The sequence below is a fragment of the Felis catus genome, chromosome B1 (genome assembly GCF_018350175.1).
Source record: "Felis catus isolate Fca126 chromosome B1, F.catus_Fca126_mat1.0, whole genome shotgun sequence".
In the NCBI taxonomy this organism is placed as follows: domain Eukaryota; kingdom Metazoa; phylum Chordata; class Mammalia; order Carnivora; family Felidae; genus Felis; species Felis catus.
Window position 1 is genome coordinate 204,444,192 of NC_058371.1, and position 23,316 is coordinate 204,467,507.

The following is a 23,316-nucleotide window of genomic DNA, read 5'->3' on the forward strand; positions in this document are numbered from 1 at the left end:
CCGACAGCGCGGGCTCCCAGTTTCCCCACACCCTCGCCGAGGCCCGTGGACCCGCTTTTCGGAGGGCCGTCTTCCCCCGGGGTGTGACGTGGGGTCTGTGGAGTTTTTTGCTGTTGAAACCTGACTTACCTGCATTAGAATAGGAAATTTATTGAGACTTTGTGGCCTCACATCGCCAATTTGTATAGATATCCTACCTGTTCTTGAAAAGGAAATACATTCCAAAAACGCCTGCGGCCTTCTGCGTATGTCTGTAAGGTCCACATTTATTGTACAGATTTTCTCCGTCCTTACTGAGTTTTTGGTCGACCTGGTGCACCAAGAACTTAGACTCTGGTGCTGATTTGTCTGTTTTCTCCTCTGGTTTTTAGTTGCACTCACATTTGGAATCGTTATATATTTCTGTTGCTTTGAACTTTTGTAATTGCAAACTGGCCCTGTTTGTCTCCGGTGGTCTGTGTTTACCCCATTTGCTTTGGTATAGACGCGGTCTTTCTTCCGGTCACCGTGTTGGCCAGTTTGCATGCTTTTCTCCCTTCCGGTGGATCCGAGGTTCCATTGGGTGTCATTTGTCTGCAGCCTGAACGTTTTTCTTTAACATCTGCCATAGTCAAGTATGGTGTCTGAGCTTCCATTGATCTGAAAATACATTCCTCTTGCCTGAATTTTTGCGGGATGGTTTTGCCGGATACAGAATTCCAGTCTGTCTCTTCCTTCCCAAGGTTTAAAGAAACAATTCCATTGCCTTCTGGCTTGTATAGCTGCTGACGAGAAGTCCGAAGTGATTTTGTTGTTTTCCCTGTATGTCACGTGTCTTGTTTTGTTTCGTGTTTCCTGGAGGCTTTTCCAAAAAATTTTTAAAGTTTTTTAATGTTTTTTTACTCTTGAGAGACAGAGAGAGAGAGAGAGAGAGAACAAGTGGGGGAGGGGCAGAGAGACAGGGAGAGACAGACTCCGAAGCAGGCTCCGGGCTCTGAGCTGGCAGCACAGATCTTTCTCGTCATAGCTCAGGGTGGTTTTCCGTAGCGCCCTGTCTGCTTCCGTCTGGGACTCTGGCTTCACGTACGTTACACCACTTGGTGGCTCCTGCCGTGGCCCCGGTCCCTGTCCGCGGACGTGTTTTCTGCAGACCCGCAGAGCCAGCGAGGCGCCCACCCTGGTCTGGGGCTGCTCCGAGGCTCTGCCCACCGGAATGGCTTCCCTCACTGGCCCTGTGACAAAGCAGGACGTGACGCGTGACGCCTCTCGTTGTTGCCGTGGGACCCAGGGCTAAGCAGAAGTGGAGGCCAGCGCGTGTATATTTTACATCCTTTTACACCGAGTCTCTCTGGAGCCTTCCACGTCAGGTCTTTGGAAGACTAAAGCAGTTTTCTTAACCCGACCTTCAACTTTCACCTGGAATCTTTCGTGTGTTTTTGTTTATCATTTCTGTCACCCAAGACTGTGCCTTTTGTCCCTTATTTGTGATGCTCTGAATTCTATTTCTGACCCATAAGTGGACACCCCAGACTGTAACAGGCACCCTTCCGTGATAAAGCTGAAGCTTGTCCGGTCTACACCCTCCCCCTGGACAGGACCAGAGCCTCGGTCTACACCCTCCCCTTTGGCCAGAACCAAAGACTCCGTCTACACCCTCCCCCTTGGACGGAACCAGAACCTCAGATCCCTTGAACCCCATCCGCTCCCCGCTTGCTTGCGCCGTCCTGCTGTTGTGTTCTGGACACTTTTGTTCTCGACCCCACGAGAGAGACGCTGTACTCCTGGGGTGCCCAGCTGCTGACCATCTGGTGTCCCCATGCACTTTCCTCTTGGGTGGCCCTTTCTGGGCAAATGCTTCTTCCAGGGTCGTCCTCGGTTCCTGCCACGTGGGCCTCTCCACAGGAGGGGCGAGCCAGCCGGCAAGTGGGGGATGGTGCCCCCACCGCGGAGGCCGTGGCCCGTGGGGCCTGGTCCTGGCGGCGACGTCCGCGCCCGGCCACGCTGTTCACCGGACGTGCGCCCCGGTGCGCGGCCGTGCCTGGCGAGAGCCCCGGGAGGCGGGGGTAGTGGGACATCTCAGCGGCCACCTGAAAGGCCGCGGGTACAGAGCCCTCCCTTTCTGCGGTGAGGGCTCCTTTAGTCCGGAGGAGCTTCCTCGCTGGCCACGATGTGCCGCGTGCTCCCCCAGGGCTGTCTGTCTGTCTGGGATGCGCTCGGGGGACAGGAAGCTACGCCGCCAAGTGACAAGTGACACGCACGACACCGTCCCCAGACCCGCGGGGGTGAGAGCTCATCGTGGCACCTGGGCTGAGCCCGAGGCCCCGGGTCGGACCTGCGCCTGTGTTGTGGGGGCGATGGGGACCCCGGTGGGCTGCAGGCCCGGGGCGACCGCGCTGGTCTCTGTCCGCTGTGTTACTGTTATTTTATAGTGTTCTAGTCATTTACCGGAAACATCCTTTTTACTGTTAGTTCGTGCGACATTTGTTCATTTGGGTGTTAATTTTATATATTATTGTACCTCCGAACCCATCACCCTGTGTCTTAATCTGTTTCTGACGTGAAATTCACGTGGCATAGCGTTTAGTGCGCTCACATGGCTGTGCCGCAGCCACCAGCTCCCTCCGGTTCGAGACGCTGGGTCCCGGGGCCCAAAGGAAAGTCCCTGCCCTTGTCCGTGTCCCCCCCACTCCTCCCTCCCCACCCCCCAGCCCGGCGGTTACCAGGCCGCCCTGTTTCTGTGGATTGGCCTGTGCTCCCCACAGGAAGCGACCGACAGAGGGGCTGCTCGGATGTGGAGCGTGTGGGCCTGGGGGCGTCAGGCTGGGAATGTCGGGCCCCGTCCACTTGGGGCTCAGGGAGCGAGAGGCCGGGCCTCGCCTGGCCTGCTGGGCTCCAGCCGCCACCTCGTGCTCCTCTGTCCCCGCAACCCGCCGAAGCCCAGCGTGGGAGGGGCTTGCCAGCATCTCAGGCTGTGACCACGTGAGGCCCCCTCACGGGGGGGGGGGGGGGGCGGCTCTGCAGTGAGTAGCCCCCACCCCAGAAATGCTCACCCGGCGCCCGTGGACGTCCTGGGCCCTCAGGCCGGGGTGTGGGTGAGGCCTGAGCGGCCGGGGTCACGATGGGGACGCCCCCTTGCCCTCCTCGGCCTGGGGATGCAGTGGGCAGGCACGGGCTGGCGCTGTCTGGCGGCGTGGGGGCCCCCAGCTCCGACGGCCTGCTGCCGTCTGCCAGCCCAGAGGCACCGCCCGTCACGTCTGAGCACGGGTGACACTCCAGCGATGGGGAGTCCTGCGCTCCAGGGGTAGCCACACACACCTGTAGGAGCCGGAGGGGGACCCCGAGGGCAGCGGACGGCTCGCCTTCTCTTCCCCGGGACTGGGGGAGCCAGGACGGCCACAGGCCAAGGCAGTGACCGCTGCGCCCCCCGGGGAGGGTGGTGTCCTGCTCTGCCCAGAACTGGCCTGAGATCCCCCCTCGGCCCCCAGTTGCCCTCCGGCATGGGCTGTAGCCCAGGGTGGGCTCTGCTTCCCCCGGCTGGTCCCTGGAGGCCCTGCTCTCTCCCACCCTGCGGCTGGGTGGGTGGTCCTGCAGGGCCCTGCAGCCCCAGCCGCACCGCCCCTGGCGGCCGCGGGGTGGCAGCAAAGATCGCCCCTGGCAGTGGCTCCTTCGGCAGCCTGCCTGGGGTGGGCAGGGCTGTGGGGGGCCTGGAGCCCGGGGGCTGGGGGTGCAGACCCTCTGGGGCCCTCGTCAGTCCCTCCGACCCCGGTGCTCCAGGCCCTCCGGTGGCTCCTTCTACTGCCCGGCCGGGGCTGCTCTGAGGACGGGATTGTGCTGCTGTCCCCAGAAGAGAGTGTTTGGCCTCCTGGGGGACGCGGATGGGGAAGAGACGGCCCCACCCTCGTGAAGCCCAGCCGTCCAAGGGTGTCGTTGAGTGTGCCAGCCCTGGGTGGGGTGGGGCAGGGTGAGCTGCAGCTGTGTGGCCCCCTGTGACTCCGTGTGGTCCTAGGTGAGTGTGGCTATGGCCCCAGGCGGCTGTAGGTGTGAGCTCAGGTGGGCTGTGGCCCAAGTGGCTGTGGGTGTGGCCCAGGTATCTGTAGGTGTGGCCCCGGTGGCTGTGGGTGTGGCCCAGCTGACTTTATACGAGGTCCCGGGTGGCCATGTGTAACTGATGGAGGGGACCTTGAGCCCAGGGAGTTGCGGTGACTTTCCTGAGGCCACAGAGCTCACAGCAGAGCTGGAATCTTCCAGGGGTCACTCCGTGGTTTTGGGGGAGCCATGTGGGTTCTGAGGAAATGGAGTTTTAAGCCCCAGGCCCCCACTGACTTGCTGCATGACCCTGGGGGGAGGGGCCACCCCACTGAACAGAGAGCCTGAGAGGGGCTGCTGCTGGGACCACAGGGGAGGCGTGAGGGGCTTGGGGCCCCTGGAGGGGAGCCCCAGAGGGAGGGTGCTAGTGAGGGCCTCCGCCTGGGCTCCCTCCCCCATTGTACACTGGCCTTGGCTGCAGCTCTTGGCCACGTGGCCTGGTGTGGCCACCGGCTCTTGTCACAGGTTGGGGAGTACAAGCAGGGTCAGACCCAGGCCCTGTGGGGGGTGGGCTCAGAAGGCGGCGGGCTGGGCACCCTCGGACTCCCTCAGTCTGGGGCCCCTGGTGCCACTGATCCTGAGACTATCGGAGAAGTGACCGTGACGCAGAAGGGTCTTGGGAAGTGTGCCATCCAGAGGCAGTCCATGGCAGATCCCAGCTGTCACTCGAGGGTGTGACCGGTCAGGGACCGAGCCACCAGCTGATCGGCTGCCTGTGGCTTTGGCAGGGTCAGGCCCGGCCAGACCAGACGCGCCCTTTGGGGCGGAGGGCGGAGGTCGAGTCCCCTCCCTGCTGGACCAGGAAGGGTCCCGCATCCCCCGTGCTTGGCCTGTGGGAAACTGGCTGGTTCCCACGGAAGCCGTGGGGGGGACTCGGGCCAGGCTGGGGTGGGCACCGGGCGAGGGGGCCACAGCCTCTGCAGACCCGGCAGGGGCCAGAGGCAGCGCCTAGATTGGGGCCTGATGGTTCACGGGCAGATGTGGCCCCCCGCACCCTCCTGGCCCGGCACCAGACACGAAGGCCTCCGGGTGCCCTTCCCTGACCCTCTCCGGACCCCCGCGGGATCTCCCTCAGGCACTGGGCCCGGCAGAAGCAGCGGGCCGTGTCGGGGGAGGAGGGACTGCCTAGAGCCCACCCGGGACCCTGACCCAACCACCGCAGCAGCCCCAGGGTTGACCCCAAATCCCACCTGAGCCTGAACCCAGCCACAACCCCCACCCATCCCAAATCCCAAGCCCACCCAGCTCGCCCCCACCCTAGTGCCTCCCCCTAACCCCACCCCACCCGTCCTACCCTCCGGTTACCTCACTGAGACTTGCTACTGCTGGGGGTCAGGGGTCCGGGACCCTCCTGCCCTCCCCACAGCCTCCCAAAGCCCAAGAGACCCCGAATGGGAGCTGCCCACTCCTGACCATGGCTGCAGCCCTTGGAGGTGGACAGGTGGGGGGCGGGGGATGGGCAGGAGCTGCCCCAACCCCGTTGTCTGTTACCTGTTATCTCAGTCCGGGGCCTCGCTCTGCTCTCTGGGGACCACTCTATTCCAAGCCCCAGGTGTCCCACCCGCAGCCCTGTGCTGGGGCAGCCTGCCCACCTGGGGGCCTGGGGGAGGGGCCGGCCCCTCCTGCCCAGACAGGGGCACAGAGACCCCATCCCTGCCTCGGGACTCCTTTAGCCTTTGTTGGATGAACGACCCCTGTGCCCAGGACGTCGTCCTCGGGTTTCTGTCTGAGTTGCTCCAAGTCCTTGACAGACCCTTCCTGGGGACCCCCCCGGACCCTGTGGCAGGGAGGGCTTTCCTGTTGGGCCCGTGAGCCCAGGAGTTTCTGTTGTGATGCTGCTTCGTGACCGCCGGTCCCAGTGCGGGCTGATGGCAAGGGTGTCGCCAATGTCCCATGAAGGGCAGGCCAGGCACAGCTCCTCCCGGGCCAGGGCAGGGGGCAGGCCCACCACGCAGCACATCACATCCCCCCACGTCCTGTTGGTCAGGTCAGGTCTCTGGCCTGAGTCAGGGGGTGGGGACACCCTGGCCAGCCTCCCAGACAACCGTGCAGACTCCTGCAGAGGAAGCGGCTGTAGGAGCCTACACTGGGGGCAGGGCAGGGGGGCTTGGACCCCTCGATTGCCCCTGGCCACCTGGGCTCGGCCCTCCACCTGGGGCCCCTCTACCCAGGCTCCGCCAGCACTGACCACACGGGCCAGGCCAGGGTCTGTGCCGCCTCTCACGCCGCGGGTGATGTCCTTGAGCGATGCCTTCGGGAAAGGCTGTGAGAGGACGAGTGGGGAGGGGTGTTTCTGCCCCACCTGACTCCAAGGGCAGTGTCGCTGGGACAGAATTCTAGGCCAGCTTTCTTGGAAAGACCCAGCAGCCTGGCCTGTGCCCTGCAGCGGGGCCGGCCAGCCTGCCTGCCGTCCTCTCTCCCCTTTGTTCACCGGTAGGATTGTGTTATGCTTCCGAGGGCCTAGAACGTCTCCTAGTGGGTCCGGGGTGGGAATCTGCTGGTGGGTTTTGCCGGGATCTGGCTCCCCCTCCACCCCGCTCCCTGGCAGCTGGCCCAGCAACCAACCCCTCGGTCGCCACATCTGGGGCTCAGAGCGGATGGTCGTGCCTCGTGAGCTCCGTTTCCCCCTTGAGGAGTGGGATGCCCGGACCCACCGGCACCCTGCTCTCCCATCTCCTGGGGCTTATGGAGCTTTCCCCCCAATGCCACGTGGCCGAAAGGGACACGGAATACCTTGGGCTCCAGCCACCGTTGTCATACTGAGGTGAGCTCTGGGGACCTGCGTCTCTCTTGGCAGGTCGAAGACAATTTACTGACCCTCCCAAGGGATCTCGGGGGCATCCAGCCTCAGAAGTCACTGCGCGAGTCCCGCTGCGGCCCTCCTGCCCCCAGCCGGCAGTGCCCTGGTGGTGGGGACCGCCGTCCCCTTTCAGGGACAAGGGGCGAGGCCCAGTGGGGCCGGGAGGCCTCCTGGAGGGGACTTGAACTGGAGCCAGTTCACCCGGGTCACTCCGCCAGCCCCTCCCCAGTCCTGCGGGCGAAGTGGCTTTTTCCTCCTCGGCACGACCAGGGGGACCTCTCCGGAGGCAGCCAGCTCTCCCTGTGGACACCGAAGCCGGACAGTCAGACAGACCGCCAGGCGGGAAGGCCAGCCCTGGGTCCTCGGACATCCTGGGGGTCTCTGGGGAGGGGACGCCCTGTCTCCCCGGGCCGGGGGCCGTGCCCATCCAGGCACCGGGCTTCTCGCTGCCCGCCGGAGACGGAGCCCGTCAACGCTGCCCCCTCGACTTTTTTCTCCTCCCCAATTAATTAATTTAAATTGACCATTAAGTCAGCCGAGTTTTTGATTGATATTTTCATTAGCAGCCCTGTCCGACGCCCCAGGAATGTATGGTAATGTCCAATCTGCGGGCGGGCCGCGTTCCTCCTGCCGCACGCTGAGTTATGGCTGGCACCCTCGCGCGTCTCCCAGGGTAATTTGAATTCAGATGAGCTGCCGCAGTGTTCCGGAGCCTGGCGGCCGGCCGCTGACGGATGGCACTCGGGTTATCACAAGGTCACTGGTGCAGCCGCCACCCTCCGCGGGAGGGGCCGGCCAGGCCTCCGACGCTGGGGAAGGTGGGCGGCCGAGTGGACTCCCGAAAATTGCCCGCCCAGGGGCTGACGGAGCGCAGCCGTCCCCGGTAAAACCCGGGCGAGTCAACCTTGGGGCCCGTGTTCCCCGAGGCCATGGCTGGGCCTCACGAGGAATTAGAAACCCGCCCCCCCGGGGGTCCACCTACGACAGCCCCTCCATAGCAGGGGCAGGGGTGGGAGCCTTGCCCTCCCCCCCCCCCCCCCCCAGAAAGCTCTGACCAGCGCAGAGCAGCTGCCTGCTGTTCGGGAGACCCCGGTCCCCGGTGACCCGGCCGGGATTGAGCCGGGGAGCTGACGGTAGCCAAGTGTCCCTCTCCTGGGAAGGGCCACTGTGGGGGGCTGTCCAGCTGCGTGACCAGGGTCACCAGGTCACCTGAGCGCTGTGTGCCTTGATTTCCCCACCTGTGCCACGGGGTTGCACCGCGCGTCCTGTTTGTGGTAAGGTGGGGGGCAAAGGTGGCAGCACGGGCGCAGCGTGAGGGTCTCCGGACGCTCCCGGGCCCGTACGTGGGACCTCCCCTCTCGGCTCGTGCTGTCCGGCCTCTTCCCGCCACGCGCTGCTCTGGAGGGGAAGGAGCAGCTCCGTCCTGCCCCCGCCCGGGGACCCTGCCTGCCGACCTCAGGCCTGATCCCCAGGTGTCTGCAGTGTGGCGGCCGACCCCGAGGGCTGGGACCTGTGCTGGGCCGGAGAGAGGCCGAGGCAGATCTCGGTGGGGGGGCCCTGGGGGCCCCGCGGGGAGGAGGGGCAGGGCTGCTTAGAGGGCAGGGTGGAGGGCCGGGGTGGAAGGGGTGGGGGCGCTGTGCAGGGGGTGGGGGGGCTGGGGGCACGGGGTGGAGGGAGTGGGGGGGGCGGGGAGGCCCCAGGGAAAAGGTAGGGGGTCCACCCCTGGAGGGCCCGGTGGGGGGGGGGGGCGCTCAAGGGGCCAGTCCAACCACATCTGTCTCCAGCCCAGGTGTCCAGGCCTGAGCTTCGATCGTCACACGGGCCAGACAGTGTGACCCGAGGGTGGCCTGTATCCGGAGCCCGCTGCAGGGGCGCTGGAAACCGTGGGGCCGACAGGCCATCGGCCGCGGGTGCCCCGACAGAGACCGTGCAAGACCTGACGTCTGCCCCAGTCGTTGGGCCCTGCTGCGGTCTCGGTGCCAGAGAGGGTGGGGCCGTGGGTCAGCGGGGGTGAGGGCTGGGGGGCCCGCCCAAGCCCCCCGGGGAGCGGCTGCTGCTGGCTCTGTGGTGGGGACCCTGTGGGGCTCATCCCAGCCCCTGTCCTTGCCCTGTGCTGAGTGGGGAGCAGACGTGCCAGCGGCTGGGGCCCTTGCTTGTCAGGATCAAGCCAGATACCCTCCCAGAACCGCATTCCCGAATCTTCCTGGCAGGTGGGTGTGGCCATGTGACTGTTCTGGCTGACGTGAGTGCAAGTGTTGGGTGGAACTTTGGGGGAAGCTCCTTACACGTGGAAAAGCACCCGTACCCTTTGCATTTCTTCTTTCCTGCTTCCTGAGCAGAGGTGTGATGGCTGGGGCTCTGGCAGCTGTTTGAACCAGGAGGCGAGCTCGAGGCAGAAGGCCACGTGCAAGGAGGTGGGGCAGGAAGACAGAGGCGCCTGTGTCTCTGATGACTGTGGGGCCCAGAACAGCCCGGGTGTGGCCACCTCCAACTCTTGTCTCCTTGAGAAATGAACCTGTGTCCTACCGAAGCCACTTTTGTTGGTGGTGTTTTTGGTGGGCTATCAGCCGGCACCGTTCCCAACCGAGGCAGAAACCGAGGAGAAATGCCCTGTGTGGAAGCAGGGTGAGGCTCAGAGTGGACCCAGCTCGGGGCGGGGCCTGTGGGAGGCTCTGTGAAAGGAGGGGTCATTTCGTTCCCCGGCCGCGGCCAAGAACACTGGGAACCACCTATCAAGAGAAAGTGAAGCGACGCCTTACGAGGCATCCCCGCGTTTTTAACATAATGTCGGGAAACGTGGAGACACAGGACAAAATGTGAACACGAGGTGGCTGAGGGAGACCACGGGGTGAGGCCGGCGTGGCTCAGAGGGACTCCCCACGCCAGCTGAGGCCGCCCTCCACGCCCTCCCTGCCCGTGGGAGGTCCCAGCAGGTGAGACACTGGTGCCTGGTGGGGTGATGGCTGCGGGGGCCCGGGGCAGGCGGGACAGCGCCCCCCCCAGCTTCGTGATTTGTTTAGTTAGAAGGGGCCGGAGCCCAGGGGTGGCCTCGAGGAGGGCGAGGGGCTCAGCCCCCCCCCCCCCTTGCAGCTGCTTCGCGGCTCCCGGGCCATCTGCCGCCAAGGGTCCCCAGTTCCCGCCCCTGCTGACCCCAGGGTCTTCCTTCCGGTGCCCCCACCCAGACCCAGCAGCTCAGGTCGGGGTGTCTGAATGCAGGAACCCGCTTACGTATCGGACCCATTAAGGGTCCACTTCCCAGCTGCTGCAGGGAATCCCTGAGCCCTCGGGGCCCCACAGCCCAGGGGTGTCTCTGCTTAGCGGGGCGAGGCCGCTGCTGGTCAGGGACCCGGTTCCTTCCATTGTCAAGCCAGGGTCGGCCACGGTGGGACACGGGGGGCGGGTGGGTTGTGCCCAGCCGGTTCCGGGCTGCCTAGTGGTTCTGGCGCGTTCTCCTGTCCACACCTGACAGCAAGGCCGCTCCGTGCCAGGGGCAAGGGAGGATTTGGTGACCGTTTAGCAGCTGGCCAGCCTACCCCAAAGCCACAAAGCAGCCTTTCCTCCGTCTCACCACCGCCCCAACAGCCCCCGCCCTCTCCCCACCCCCCCGCCCTCTCCCCACACCCCAGCCCCTCTCCCCACATCCCAGTCCCTTTTCCCCCCCCACCCCCCGCCCTCTCCCCACACCCCCCCGCCCTCTCCCCACACCCCCCTGCCCTTTCCCCACACCCCAGCCTTCTCCCCATACTCAAGCCTTCTCCCCACACCCCAGCCCCTCTCCCCACACCCCAGCCTTCTCCCCATACTCAAGCCTTCTCCCCACACCCCAGCCCCTCTCCCTATACCCCCACCCCCCTGCCCTCTCCCCACACCCCCCTGCCCTTTCCTCACACCCCAGCCCCTCTCCCCACATATCCCAGCCCCTGGATCCCCAGCCAGCAGGGCCTCTCTCCTGGGTCACCTGTCAGGGGCCTCCCTGAAGTGGGCACTGGGGGGCGGGCATGTTCTTTGGTCATGCAGGGTGTGGAGCTGGGGTGGGGCTCAAAAGGTCTGGGGTCTGTGCCCTGGGGCCCAGCCTCGGCCCAGGTGTTCCCTCGCCACCAGCCCAGTCCCCACATGTACAGGACTCTGTGGGCCTGCGGCCTCCCTCCGCCGTGCACCGGAGCTCTGATGGCCGCAGGGAGCCTGAGTGTGAAGGACAAGTTGAGGACTGCGTCGCCGCGGGCGAAGCTAAGGAGGCCACCCGCTGACCTGGTGGGATGAGCCACCTCTAAGCAGTAGCCTGAATGGTGCCGTGAAGGGACATGCTCCAGATCATTTAGATAAACGTGTAAATGACCCCAAACTCATGGAGACAGTCTCCCGTGGCTTTTTCCCAGAAGACTGATAGTTTTGGCTTTTAGGTTTGGATCTGTGATTAATTTGGGGTCTGTCGTGGGTTACGTCACACACTCACCTGCTGTCCCAGGGCCATTTTTGGAAAAGACCCCCCGTGAAGGAGCCCTGGTGTCCCATCAGAAGTGAATTGGTGGCGTGCGTACGGGGCCTGTCTCTGTTGCCCCGTCTCGCCCCCGTCACGTGGCCTCAGTGACTGTGGCTTCACAGGAAGACTTGGAATCAGGTGGTGAAAGCCTTCTGGCCTTTTCCTTTCTTTTTTTTTTTTTTTTTTTAATTTTTTTCAACGTTTATTTATTTTTGAGACAGAGAGAGAGAGACAGAGCATGAACGGGGGAGGGGCAGAGAGAGAGGGAGACACAGAATCGGAAACAGGCTCCAGGCTCTGAGCCATCAGCCCAGAGCCCGACGCGGGGCTCGAACTCACAGACCACGAGATTGTGACCTGGCTGAAGTCGGACGCTTAACCGACTGCGCCACCCAGGCACCCCCCGGCCTTTTCCTTTCTGCCAGAAATCTTGGGCCATTCTAGTCTTTCTGCAATCCCATTTGACTCAGCAAGTTTTACCAAAAAAGGCTGTTAGTATTTTGATTGGGACTGTGTTAAATCTACACCCAGTTTGAGGGAGAGCTTCTGTCCCCATGCGGTTGAGTTTTCCAACCCCTGGCCACGGTTTGTGTCTCTGCGTAGCTGCCTTCTGTGATTTCTCAGGGTCTGTGTGAGGTCTCGCTCATATTTCATTGGACTTCTCTCCATGCGTTTTATTTTTGGCGCTCATTTAAACAGATTTTTAAAAATTCATCTTCTAATTGTTAACTACCAGTTTCTAGAAGTAGAATTGAATTCTGTGTATTGACCTTGTTTCTTGTGATGTCGCTAAAGCCATTTGTCAGTTCTAGTAGTTGTGTTGTGGGTTGCTCGGTATGTTAGTTATTTATTGCTGCTTCACAAATCACCCTCAGAAGTTACTCGCTGAAAACAATAGCTGTTTACGATCTCCGTTTCTGAGCGTCAGTGGCCCATGTGTGGCTTCACCGGGGGTCTCTGGCTCAAGGCTGTCCTCACGCTGTTGGCTGGGGCCACGGTCTCATCTGATGGCTCCACGGGGTGGGTGGGGATCCACTTCCAAACTCACCCCCTGGCGACCCCCCCACCCCCTGACGTGGCAGCTGTGGCCCCAGGCGAGTGGCCCAAGAGAGAGGGGAGCCAGGTGGGGATTCTTTCATGGCTGAATCCCCCAAGTGATGCCCATCACCCACGTGGTTCTGTCCATCCGACGTGAGTCACAACGTCCGGTGCACACTGAGAAGGGACGTAAGGTGTGAGTGCCAGGCCGTCCCACAGGCTTCCTGCCAGGCCAGGGTTTTCCACATGAACAATAATTTCATCAGTGAATAAGCGATAAGATTTTGAAACAAGATTATGATCTAATCATTCCCGTAACGTGTAAAGATATTGAAATACACTCTCAAGTATGAAAGGACTGAGAATAGCCCACCATGTCCCCTTCCTTTAGAAATTACTTAAAGGTGTCCTCCTGGAAGATGGACCAAAATAAGGATAGCTGACAAAAGGAGAAATGGCGTTCCAGGTCATGTTTTTAATGCACATGCGACCACACATAAGTTTAAAACCCAGGATGCGTGTTCACTTCTAAAATCGCTGACGAGAGGGGCGCCTGGGTGGCTCGGTTGGTTCAGCGTCCGACTCTTGATTTCGGCTCGGGTCATGATCTCACAGTTCGTGAGTTTGAGCCCCACATCAGGGTCCATGCTGACGGTGTGGAGCCTGCCTGGGATTCTGTCTCTCCTTCTCTCTCTCTCCCCCTCTCCAGCTTGCTCTCTCTCTTTCAAAATAAACATAAAAATAAAATGAATAAAATTGCTAATGAGAAAAAAGCAAGGAAAATCTAACTCTTAGGCCAAAGGCAGAGGTGGGGAGAACAGGAAGCAGGAAGAACCTGGCTCCTGAGGTACAGAAGCGCGACAGGCACATGTCTCGACAGCGGGCGAGGACGAGTTCACACGGCACGGCAGCGGGCGCGATGAGTTGAACACCCGTGAAAACGTAACGGCGGTGTCTGTGTCCGGGTCTGTGCGGGACACAGCCTGGGCTGGTGCCCGCCCCCTCGCTCCAGCCTCCTCGTTGGGGCTGGGGTGGCCTCTGCCTCCTGCTGGGGACCTGACGTGTGTGCCGGAGACAGAATTGCACTCACGGGGTACGAACAAGCGGGTAAAGACGGAGCCGAACGGAGAGGGGAGCTACTCATCCTTTGCCACGCGGCAAGTTAGCCCCAAACTCGGCAGCTCAGAAAGTAAACGTTGATTCTCTCACACTGTCTGGGGTCAGGAATTTGGGAACAGCTTAACTGGGGGCTCCGGCTGGGGTCTCGCGCCGGGTGGCAGGGAAGCTGTCCGCTGGGGCTACGTCATCTGAGGGCCCAGCCGGGGCCGGGGTCCGCGGCCAAGATGCCTGGCTCGTGTGGCTGTTCCTCCACACGTGGTCTCTCTGGGGTGGGGGGGGGGGGGCTCAGCGCCCGCGTCCTGCACCATCACTTGGCCCACCCTCCGCGGGCCACCGTGTCCAGCCCACACTCAAGGGACGGGCGTTCAATGCCTCATGCTGGACGGAGGGGTGTGTGGGCATTTAAGAAGGTCCGCAGGCTGAGTGTAATTAAAGGTAGAAGCTTTAAATTGGAGAAGAAGTAAATTTCTATTGACCAGAGGTAAAATCCACAATGAAGAGATCAGAGGCATAAACTTCTAGGTGACGAACAATATGGCATCAAAGCGTTTGAAGGAACGGCGCTTCCAACAGCAGAGGAGCCGCCGCAGGGATACACTTGTGGTGCCCTTGGCCTGATCAGGTGCGTGAGAACCCGTGTGTGTGTAGGATCTGAGTGAAATCGCTCAGAGCTAATCTAATGTGTGTTCATATGGACCAAGCTTCACGCCGCACATCCAGAACACCTTCATGTTCAGCATTTAAGGAACCTTAATTGAAAAGCAGTATCTGACGGCCCACAAAGAAAATCTCGATGAATTCCTCAAACAGAAGTGACACCATTTATATTCTCCGGCTACAATATAATAACGCTAAGAATCAATAACGAAAGCCAAACCAACTAAACAGCCTCACAGCCAGCTAAAAATTTAATCTCTCTCTTTATTCCTCAAATCACCATTGATTCAAACAGGAAACAAAAGCCCAACCATTAAGGGCAATTCAGAAAATAATGATATCGAGAACATTACACATCAAAACTCACATGCTCTGGCCTTAAATTTGGGTATTAACTTAAACAAATGAGGACGATAACGACCCGCCTTTGAATGACGGAGCCCACTCCTGCAGGTGCCCCCCTCGCCCGGCGACCCGGGGCGCGCACCTGTCGGGCTGGGCTCCCGCACCCGCGCCGCCCGTGAGGCCCCACCTGGCACATCTCCCGTTTGTCGTTTTACGTTTCGTTTGGATTCGCTGTGGCTCGTCGTGCTCCGGGAACCATCTCCTCCTTGCTTTTCGTAACAGGACTCCCGGAGCGAGCCTGTGGCCCGCCTCACAGCCACGTGACCAAGTTTGGCCGCGGGCTGTGGCTAGACGGGACACGTGTGGCTGAGGCTGTCCCTGCCGCCCCGCGGGGTGGCCCGGCGCCCCGGGGAGGGCAGGCGGCCGGTGAAGTCAAGGCCAGCTGGTGTCCGTCAGAACAACCGGCCCGGTGTCCCCCGAGCATCTCCGCCGGTACCCCCTTCCCGCTCCTCCCCCCAGGCCGCAGATGTGGTCGGTGCCTCTATGCGCGCGGCTCCTGCTCCGGCGCCTGGTACTGTTTCCGTGCGTGCAACTGACACGGATCCACCTGCCCGCGGACGCTCATCGGTAACCCCACGACTAACCCTGCCGGCGCTTTCCGGCCATCCGGGGACCGCACAGAGCAGCGAGGAATCGGTGTCGGGACAGGCGCGTCCCGTCCCGGACGGAGGCGGCAGGAGGCCACGCCCCGTCTCCTCGCTTCGGCTCACGCTGCAAACACCGGTCCTTTTTGCTGTCCGTCTAGCGCGACGTCTCCCGCAGTTTTGTGCTTTCTGTCGGTGTCTCCACGGCTTCACACGGCTCCCCTCCCCGCCCCCCCCCCGCCCCTGCCGCGTGCCGCTCAAGTCCCCCCAGAGGCCGAGATGTGCCCGCGGAGGAGACCCCGTGTCAGGTGGGCTCCGTCGGGGCGCGAGGTCCGCTGACGCCGGCGTGGGGACTCTGCGTGAACGGATCGACCACGTGTCTTCAGACGGAAGTCCGCACCGAACACGGCTCCGTGCTGAGCCGCGGATGAAAACGTGACCCGACGCTCCCAGGGAGCCGACCCTGCGTTTCCCCGGGAGCCGGTGTTCCCGCGTGGACGGAGCCCGGCGGCCGCGGACGCCACCAACGGACTGCACGTTCTGCGCTTACCCGCGGCATTGGGCCACCCTGCCTGCCTTCCGCGTGGCCTTCCAGCTGCGACCCAGTGTGGCTCTGTCTCCTGTGCCGTTCTGGGTGCATCTTCTGTCCCCCTCTCATCCCTCCCGCGACCGCAGATACCTGGGCGGCCACCGACCCACACAGGATGAGCCTGCCCGTGGCACCTGGGAGCCCGGCCACGTGGGCCCCGGCACGAGATCTGCCCACACCCCGGGTCCCCGGTCCCCGGCCCGGGGACTCTGCCAGCGCTGGCGTCTGAGCAGTGAGTGTGTCTGATTTTGCATGAATCTGATTCCTGTCGGGGTCGACCTCTTCATGGAGGGGTCAGCCTCCCTCTGCAAATCCCCCGCTCACTTATTCTCTTCTGTTTTCCAACTTTTTTTTCTTTTTTCTTTTAAATGTTTTTATTTGTTTTTGAGACAGAGAAAGACAGAGCATGAGCAGGGGAGGGGCAGAGAGAGAGGGAGACACAGCATCCGAAGCAGGCTCCAGGCTCTGAGCTGTCAGCACAGAGTCCGACGCGGGGCTCGAACTCACAGATCACGAGATCATGACCTGAGCCGAAGTCGGACGCTTAACCGACTGAGCCACCTCCAACTTTTTCTTACCACAACCGAGTTGTGCCCCTCCAACTTTTTCTTACCAGTTTCCAAAACTTGCTGATGTGGCCTCAGCCTACGTGTGGTCCGAGCTATGAATACGGCTCTGTCGTTCTCCATGTGATGATCCGATCACCCTTCATTCCTCGTGTTTGAGAGATTAAAAAGCAAAACACCAGGGGTGGCCGGTTAGCACGTACACTCTTCGCATTTTTTGAGATGATCATGTGGTTTCTCTCCCTTAGGCTCTCGGTGGAGCTGAAGACGCGGACGTGTTTTCTGAGGCGCCTCCTACTTGGCCATGGGGTCACTTAGAACACAGTTAGAAGCATTTCACTTAAAATGCGTGGATCTGTACTTGTGCACACGTGTACCTCTGTGCACGCACAACTGTACGTGTATACACACGTATCCGCACTTTCTCGTCCGGGTTCTGAATCTCTCTTCCGTGCTGTCTGCGTGTGCTTTACCTTGGCATCAGCGTCATCCCCACCTTGTGAGCCCGGGTGCGGACTTCTCTCTGTTTTCTGGAACGGCTTACAGCAGGCAGGGGAGTCGGAGCGGCTTGAGAAGCCTGGGGCTGGCTGGCTCTGGGGCCTTGCGTGGGGGACGCTGGACTTTTCAAGTCACCCACTTTGATGCATTTTCTGGATGGCGTTTTGAGTACTTGCTCTGGGTTACGTGGAGGGGATGTGGGAGGCCGGCTGGGGCGGGCGGCCGTGGGGAGCCGTGAGCAGCGTGAGACCAGGAGCGCGGGGAGGATGCCTGCCCCGGGGGCTCGGAGGGGGCCGGGCTCGGCCTAGCTGGCTTGGGGTGGAGAATCAGCCTGGGCTGGGTGCACTGGTGGTGGGGGTGCTGGGGCCGCTGAGCGCATTTGCCTGAATGTGAGCCCCCACCAGCGGGAGGCCTGGGTGTTGGGGGGGGGGGACGCTGAGCCTGCAGAGGTGGCTAGCTGGGGAGGCCAAGGACGGAGAAAGAGAGATGTGCCCTGCTGGACTGGAGCCCCTCTCTGGCCCCCAAGCCAAGGGAGGGAGCCCTCTCATCCTCCAGGCTTGCTGCTGGCATCGCCTCCCCCAGGAAGCTTTCCTGGGTGCCCAGCCGGCTTCTCTAATGACTTGGAGGTTCCTGGTGCCTGGCCGAGCTCTTGCCAGAGGACACGTTGGCTTGAGGGGGGGCGTGGGGACCCGGGGGGCACCTGTGCGTACGTCCTGCCCGCGTGGGCAGGGGGTAGCGGGGTACCTCGATGGGGAGGCTTCTCTCAGCCCCGGAAGCCCAGGTCCAGTGGGGGTGGAGCCCGCGGCCCCGGAAAGGGACCACGCACGACGTGGGGCTGGCCCTGCTCCTGCCGCTGCTCGGACCCTCGGTCCCTGGGGAGCGAGAGCCACTGGCAGGGGCGTGTGCGCGTGCACCGTGTGTTAGTGAATTGGTGTAGCTGGGCAGGTACCCGTACCCTGCCATCTGCCGTGTGTGTGTGGGCCTGAGTGTGCGTTTGAGGGTGTGAACACACACGTGTGGGCGTGCTGGAGTGACCGAGCGCGTGCCCACATCTGTACAGAATGGTGCGGGCGTGTGTGTGTGAGTGTGTACTTGTGGGTCTACTCCGTGTGCGTGCACAGCGTGTTCATGCACATACTCGCCTGCACAAATGTGTGCACACACACACAGGTCACTGCAGCACACTCAAACCCACTAGCATGTGTGTGCTTGTGTCTGTTCCCTTGTGTGCACGCACAAGGGCTGCGTGTGTGTGCACATGTGGCCTGTCTTGGCACGTGCGTGTGCCGGTTCACGGGTGTCGGAGGGGCCCCGGCTGTGGGCACAGGTGGACGCTGGGGCGTGGCCTCACCTGGCCCCCCACGGGCTTCTCTGGAAGGTCCTCGGGCGGGATCCCCCCGGGCACGGCCGCTGTCCCCTTCACCATCAGAGGCCCCCACGGGACTTGGTGTAAATACAGCAATCCCAACTTCAGGTAAATACAAGATGCATCAAAAGATTTAAGGCACCTGTTGTGTATTAAAAGAATTATATCTTGTTTATGGTTCGGTGTAAAACGCACAGCTGATTTATGTAGCGGCTGGCCCATCACAGAGGAAATCCTATTTCAATCATAAATGGCAGGGTTTGATTTAAGAATTCATTCTTTAATGGGTCTGCAATGTTCAAATTTAAACCCATTCAATTCATCAGCCAAATATTCAATATGGGGCACAGGGAACTCATTTAGGCAAACAGAGACTTTTAATATAAATTTTCCGGGAGATTTCTCCATCGATTCCGCAGTTTAGTGCAAAATGATTTGTGCGATACATTCTCGGGGATCAATGCTGCCGGTCAATGGCTCCTATAAAACCGGCCCCCCCGCCTGGCGCGGGTCAAGGGACTTTGGCTCTCGGGGCGCTGCCGGCCGGCGGATGCGGCGCTCGGACAGGGTCATCGGCCGCTGTGCTTGTGCTGCGGCCCGCCCGGCGGCAGGGGGCCCGCCGAGAATCTCAGGCTGACCTCGTGGGCCGGCCCGTTGTCCGCTGAGCGGACGAGACCCCGGGGCTCGGGAGCCGGGCTTCCACGGAGGCCCGGCCCTGCAGCTGACAGGTGCAGCCCGGCCCGGTGGGCGTCTGGCTGTGTCTCTCGGGGCCCAGCCCGGGGCAGAGACTGTCCGGCTGGCAAAGTTGCTTGTCCTCTCTTGAGCCTGCGGTGCCCGCGAGAGGCCCTGTCGGCTGCGCCCTGGGAGCTGGTTAAAGGGCATTTCGGGCCAGGCCAGAGCCGCCCTCCATGGCCGGGGCCTGGGTCCGAGGGCTGGTCTCTGGGACAGATGAGGAGGCAGACGAACTGCAGATATCAAGGCCTCAGACTGGGGTCTGTCAGCGGGAGGGTCTCCAGGGGTCCGGGGGCTGGACCCCCCCGGCCCAGGCTGAGCAAGTGACGCGAGGGCGAGGAAGGAAACGACCGCCTACGTCGTGTGCTGCCTGTGTGCCTGGCCCGCACCGAGTGGGAAGCCCCAGGTGGCCCGGGGCTCTGTCCTGTGCCCTGTTTCCTAGGCAAGGTGGCTGGGGCCTCATAAGACCCACCCGAGGTCATCAGACAGGGATCAAAGCCACAAGGTCAGGTCTAGTGCCTTGCAGCCAGAGTGGGCAGGAGAGGCCGGGCCATTCTCAGCAGCATCATTAGGGGGCAGGGGCAGTGCCCACGGCGACTGGGCATGTGACAGCCCTGGTGGAGGCCCCTGTCCCCACATAACTGTCCCGGAGAGGGGCCACGCTGGACCCTCGGGGCCGCAGGAAGGATGGTCCCAGGGCACCAGGGCGTGGGACACGTTACGGGCAGGGGTGCTGGGCTTCCCTGCCCTTACCGCTGGGCACGACGGGACCAGGTGGATGGCTTGGGGGGCAGCTGAGGGCCGCAACTCTGGGCCAGGTGCACTGGCCCCCAACGTACCAACCCTGGGGCAGGAGGGGCCCTCAGGATGCTTCTCTCTCCCCCATCCCATGACCTGCCCCACTGCATCTGGGCCTCCTCCCCACTCCCCCCCGCTGCCAGCACTCCCTGTGCTCATCCAGGACCCGGCCTCAGCATGGCATTGGGTGTATCTTACTTGTTGGCCCATTCATTCGTTCGTTCGTTCCATCGTTCATTCATTTGTTCACCCATCCCTCGGCTGTTTGCTTCCTCTGTGCCCTGAGATGAACCCTAACCCTGCCCGACTAGGACCCCCAGTTGAGAGCTGGCAGGTGGATTGAGGCGTGGGGGGCTCTGGGGAGCAGCACCGTACGGCTGTGTGCCGGTGGGTGGGGTGCGGTGGCCCCGCAGGGGGGTCCCGGGCAGGGGAGGAGCAAGTCGGATGCAGGGCAGCCTGAGTGCTGCAGTGGGGATCGTGCGGGGAGGTCAGCAGCGACCCTCCGGGGTCACAGGTGAGCTCAGGCTCAGGGGAGCCCCAGGGGGCTGTGGCCGGAGCACCCACCTCAGTGGCCTCCGTGGAAACTCGGGCTTCTGGAGACGCCTGCGTGGGCGCGGTCGGGGCCTTCCCGTGAGCTGAGGGGACGGAGCCTGTGGGGGGAGGGGACAGAGCCCCTGCCAGGCCCTCAGGTGGGGGCTTCCTGTCGCCAAGGCTGGAGAGCCGCCCTTCTCCGAGGTGAAGAGGGCTCTGCCCTGAACTCGAGGCGAGTGTGAGTCCGGGGCCGTGCTGCCTCCACCCTGCCCGGTGGCCCTCGTCTGAGCAGGCCAGCTGCCTCGGCGGCGTCCCTGTGCACGGGGATCCGCCAGGAATGAGAAGCAGAGCCCATATTGATTTCATTTCCAAATTATTAATCAACTTCACAGCTCAACAGAAATATTGTATTGTTCAGCTTGGGCAGGTCCAAATGGCTCTCCCTCAGGCGAGGAGCAGGGGGCTGGTGAAGGACAGCGGGTGATAAACGTCCCAGCCTCCGTAGAGGCCGACGGGCGCCCACGAGGAGCTCAGAGCGCTGGGCCCTGCCCACACTCAGCCCTCCTATCTGACCAGGTGAGTGCCGGGAGGAGGCTGGGCTCGGGGTGCCTCGTGGGTGGCACTGCCAGCTGGGCAGGGGCCCGAGGTTCTGGGGCCCCGGCCCCACCTCTTCTGGCCCCTGGGAAGCGGGAGGGCAGTGGAGAAGGAGGGGCAGCATCCCATCGAGGCTCCGTGAGGCGCCACCCTGCCCGCAGGTCCCTAATGGCCTCCTCCCCCAGCTACACCCCCTCCCCCCACACCAGGTTCAAGGGCCTCCTGTGTCCCTGTCCACCTGTCCGGGGGCTATCCCAACTCCCCCTGGCAGACTGGCCACACCCAAGCCTATGGTGCTCAGAGGTTTGGAACCTTTCAAGGAACACTGGGCCTTTACTGAGGACCGACTGTGTGTCGCTCTGAGGCCAGGGCCCTGCTGGGGTATTGGTGGGTTCCGACCTTGCACTATCCAGTGTCCCCTGACCCTGCCTTCCAGGCACTCTGCGGGGAGGGGGCCGGGACCCCGGATGCCGCAGCACCACACAATTCAGGGTAGGACGGGTGGGGGCACTGGGGATTCTGGGATTTTGTTCTCCGGGTGCAGGGAGGGTGTCAGGGGGGTGCTTGGTGGGGACTCAGTCTCCCGTGGCATGGGGGGTGGCGTCGGGCTCACTGAGGTCCTGCTGTGAGCAAACCAGGCGTCAGGAGAACACCAGGAGGCACCGGGAGACCACACTGGAGATTTAGAGGCAGTCGTTTCAGCGGATGGCACACTGTGGTCACGGTAGAAGTCTCCTTAGTTCTTAGAACTGTTCCCCGAGGCACAGGCAGACGCAACCAGGTGTGTGGGGGGGAGGGCACTGCAGGTAGCCTGGGCCGGGGCCGGGCCCGACAGACCAGGTGCTGGCACTGATCCTGTCCCAGGGCGTGGGGACACGCAGGGACACTACTGCTGTCTAGCTATTAACATTTCCACAATAATGCAGAGCGGAACCAGGAGACCCCACATCACACCCCGGGGGAGACGGCCCTCCGAAAAGCGGGTCCACGGGCCTCGGGGAGGGTGTGGGGAAACTGGGAGCCCGCGCTGTCGGTGGGGACGTAAACTGGTGCAGCCGCCATGGAAAACAATGTGGCAGGTCCCCCCAAAATCAAACAGAGAGTCTCCCTGCTATCCAGTAAGCCCACGCCTGCCGCCCCCTGTGACCCAGCAAGCCCACGCCTGCCTCCCCCTGCCATCCAGCCAGCCCACATCTGCCTCCCCCTGCGACCCAGTAAGCCCACGCCTGCCTCCCCCTGCGACCCAGTAAGCCCACGCCTGCCTCCCCCTGCGACCCAGTAAGCCCACGCCTGCCTCCCCCTGCCATCCAGCAGACCCGCGCCCGCCTCCCCCTGCCATCCAGCAAGCCCACGCCAGAAGAACTGAGAGCAGGGTCTCCAAGAGGTGTGTGCACCCCACGTTCACAGCAGCACTGTTCACATCAGCTAAGATGTGCCAGAACCCAGAGTCCGTCGACAGACGCGCGGGTGAGAAAACGTGGTCCATCCACACGGCGGGATGTTCCTCGGCCTCGAGCAGGAAGGACGTCCTGCCACCTGCCACCACACGGATGGACCTGGAGGACATTGTGCTCCGTGAAATAAGCCGGTCGCGAGGGGACAGGCACCGGATGATTCCACTCACAGGAGGCCCGTGGGGGACGCAGATCATAGAGACAGACAGTGGATGGTGGGGGTCAGAGGCTGGGGGCGGGGGAGACGGGGAGCTAGTGTTTCATGGGGCAGAGTGTCCCCTGGGAAGATGAGAGAGTTCTGGAGGTGGAGGCTGGGGATGTTCACCACTGCGAATGTGCCCAATGCCACGGAGCTGCCCACGTGAAAGCGGTTACAGTGGTGAAATATATATAATACATTAAACACAATTAAGAAATAATAATGAAATATACCAGAAACCAATGGATTGTATAGTCTAAGTGGGTGAATCGCATGGTGTGTGAATTGCATCTCAACAAAGCTGCGTTTTAGAGCGTGAGCGCGTGACCGCGTGTGACCGCGTGGACCCAGCTTCGGTGCCAGCGGCCCGAGCAGGGTGGAGGCCCCCCCCTCCCTGGGAACCACTGTGCAGACCGAGGAGGCGGGAGGGAACAGGGCACTCGGGTCTCTGGCTGAGGACGCTGGCGGGGGGCAGTCACTTTGGGAGGAGGCTGGGAGGAGCGGGCTGGGAGGGGGAACCAGGAGCCCAGGGTGTACCAGATACCTCAATAAAGCTGCTCAAAGAGGAGAAAGCTCTTCCAGTTTGGGGCAAAAAGGGCCGGGATGCCACAAAACGAAGACTGTTCCTGGCCCCTGAACTCTGACGGGCGGAAACAAGGTGAGAAACCCTTCAGTAGCTAACACAGGCGGAATTTTAAGAAACAGGAGGGCCCATGAGAGGGCCGACCAGGGTCCGGAGAGCCATGGAGACTCTTCGGAAGGAGCGGGTCCCATGTAAGCTGTGTGTCTGCCGGGTGCCTCCCCCGTCAGGTGCCCGCCGTGCGCCCCGCCAGATGCTGGC

General features: G+C 62.2%; 1 protein-coding gene across 2 annotated transcripts in view; it reads left to right on the forward strand.

The window, feature by feature from the left end:
* The window catches only part of SLBP (stem-loop binding protein), a 77,436-nt gene extending 54,709 nt beyond the window's left edge, over positions 1 to 22,727 (forward strand). The window contains exons 8-9 of one of the 2 annotated variants that reach the window (XR_006597281.1): positions 20,647 to 20,804; positions 22,134 to 22,727. The gene's annotated coding sequence lies outside the window, so the exon portion shown is untranslated. The remainder of the gene's footprint in view (positions 1 to 20,646; positions 20,805 to 22,133) is intronic. The other variant, XR_006597282.1, reaches the window with a different exon arrangement.
* Positions 22,728 to 23,316: the final 589 nt, after the last annotated feature.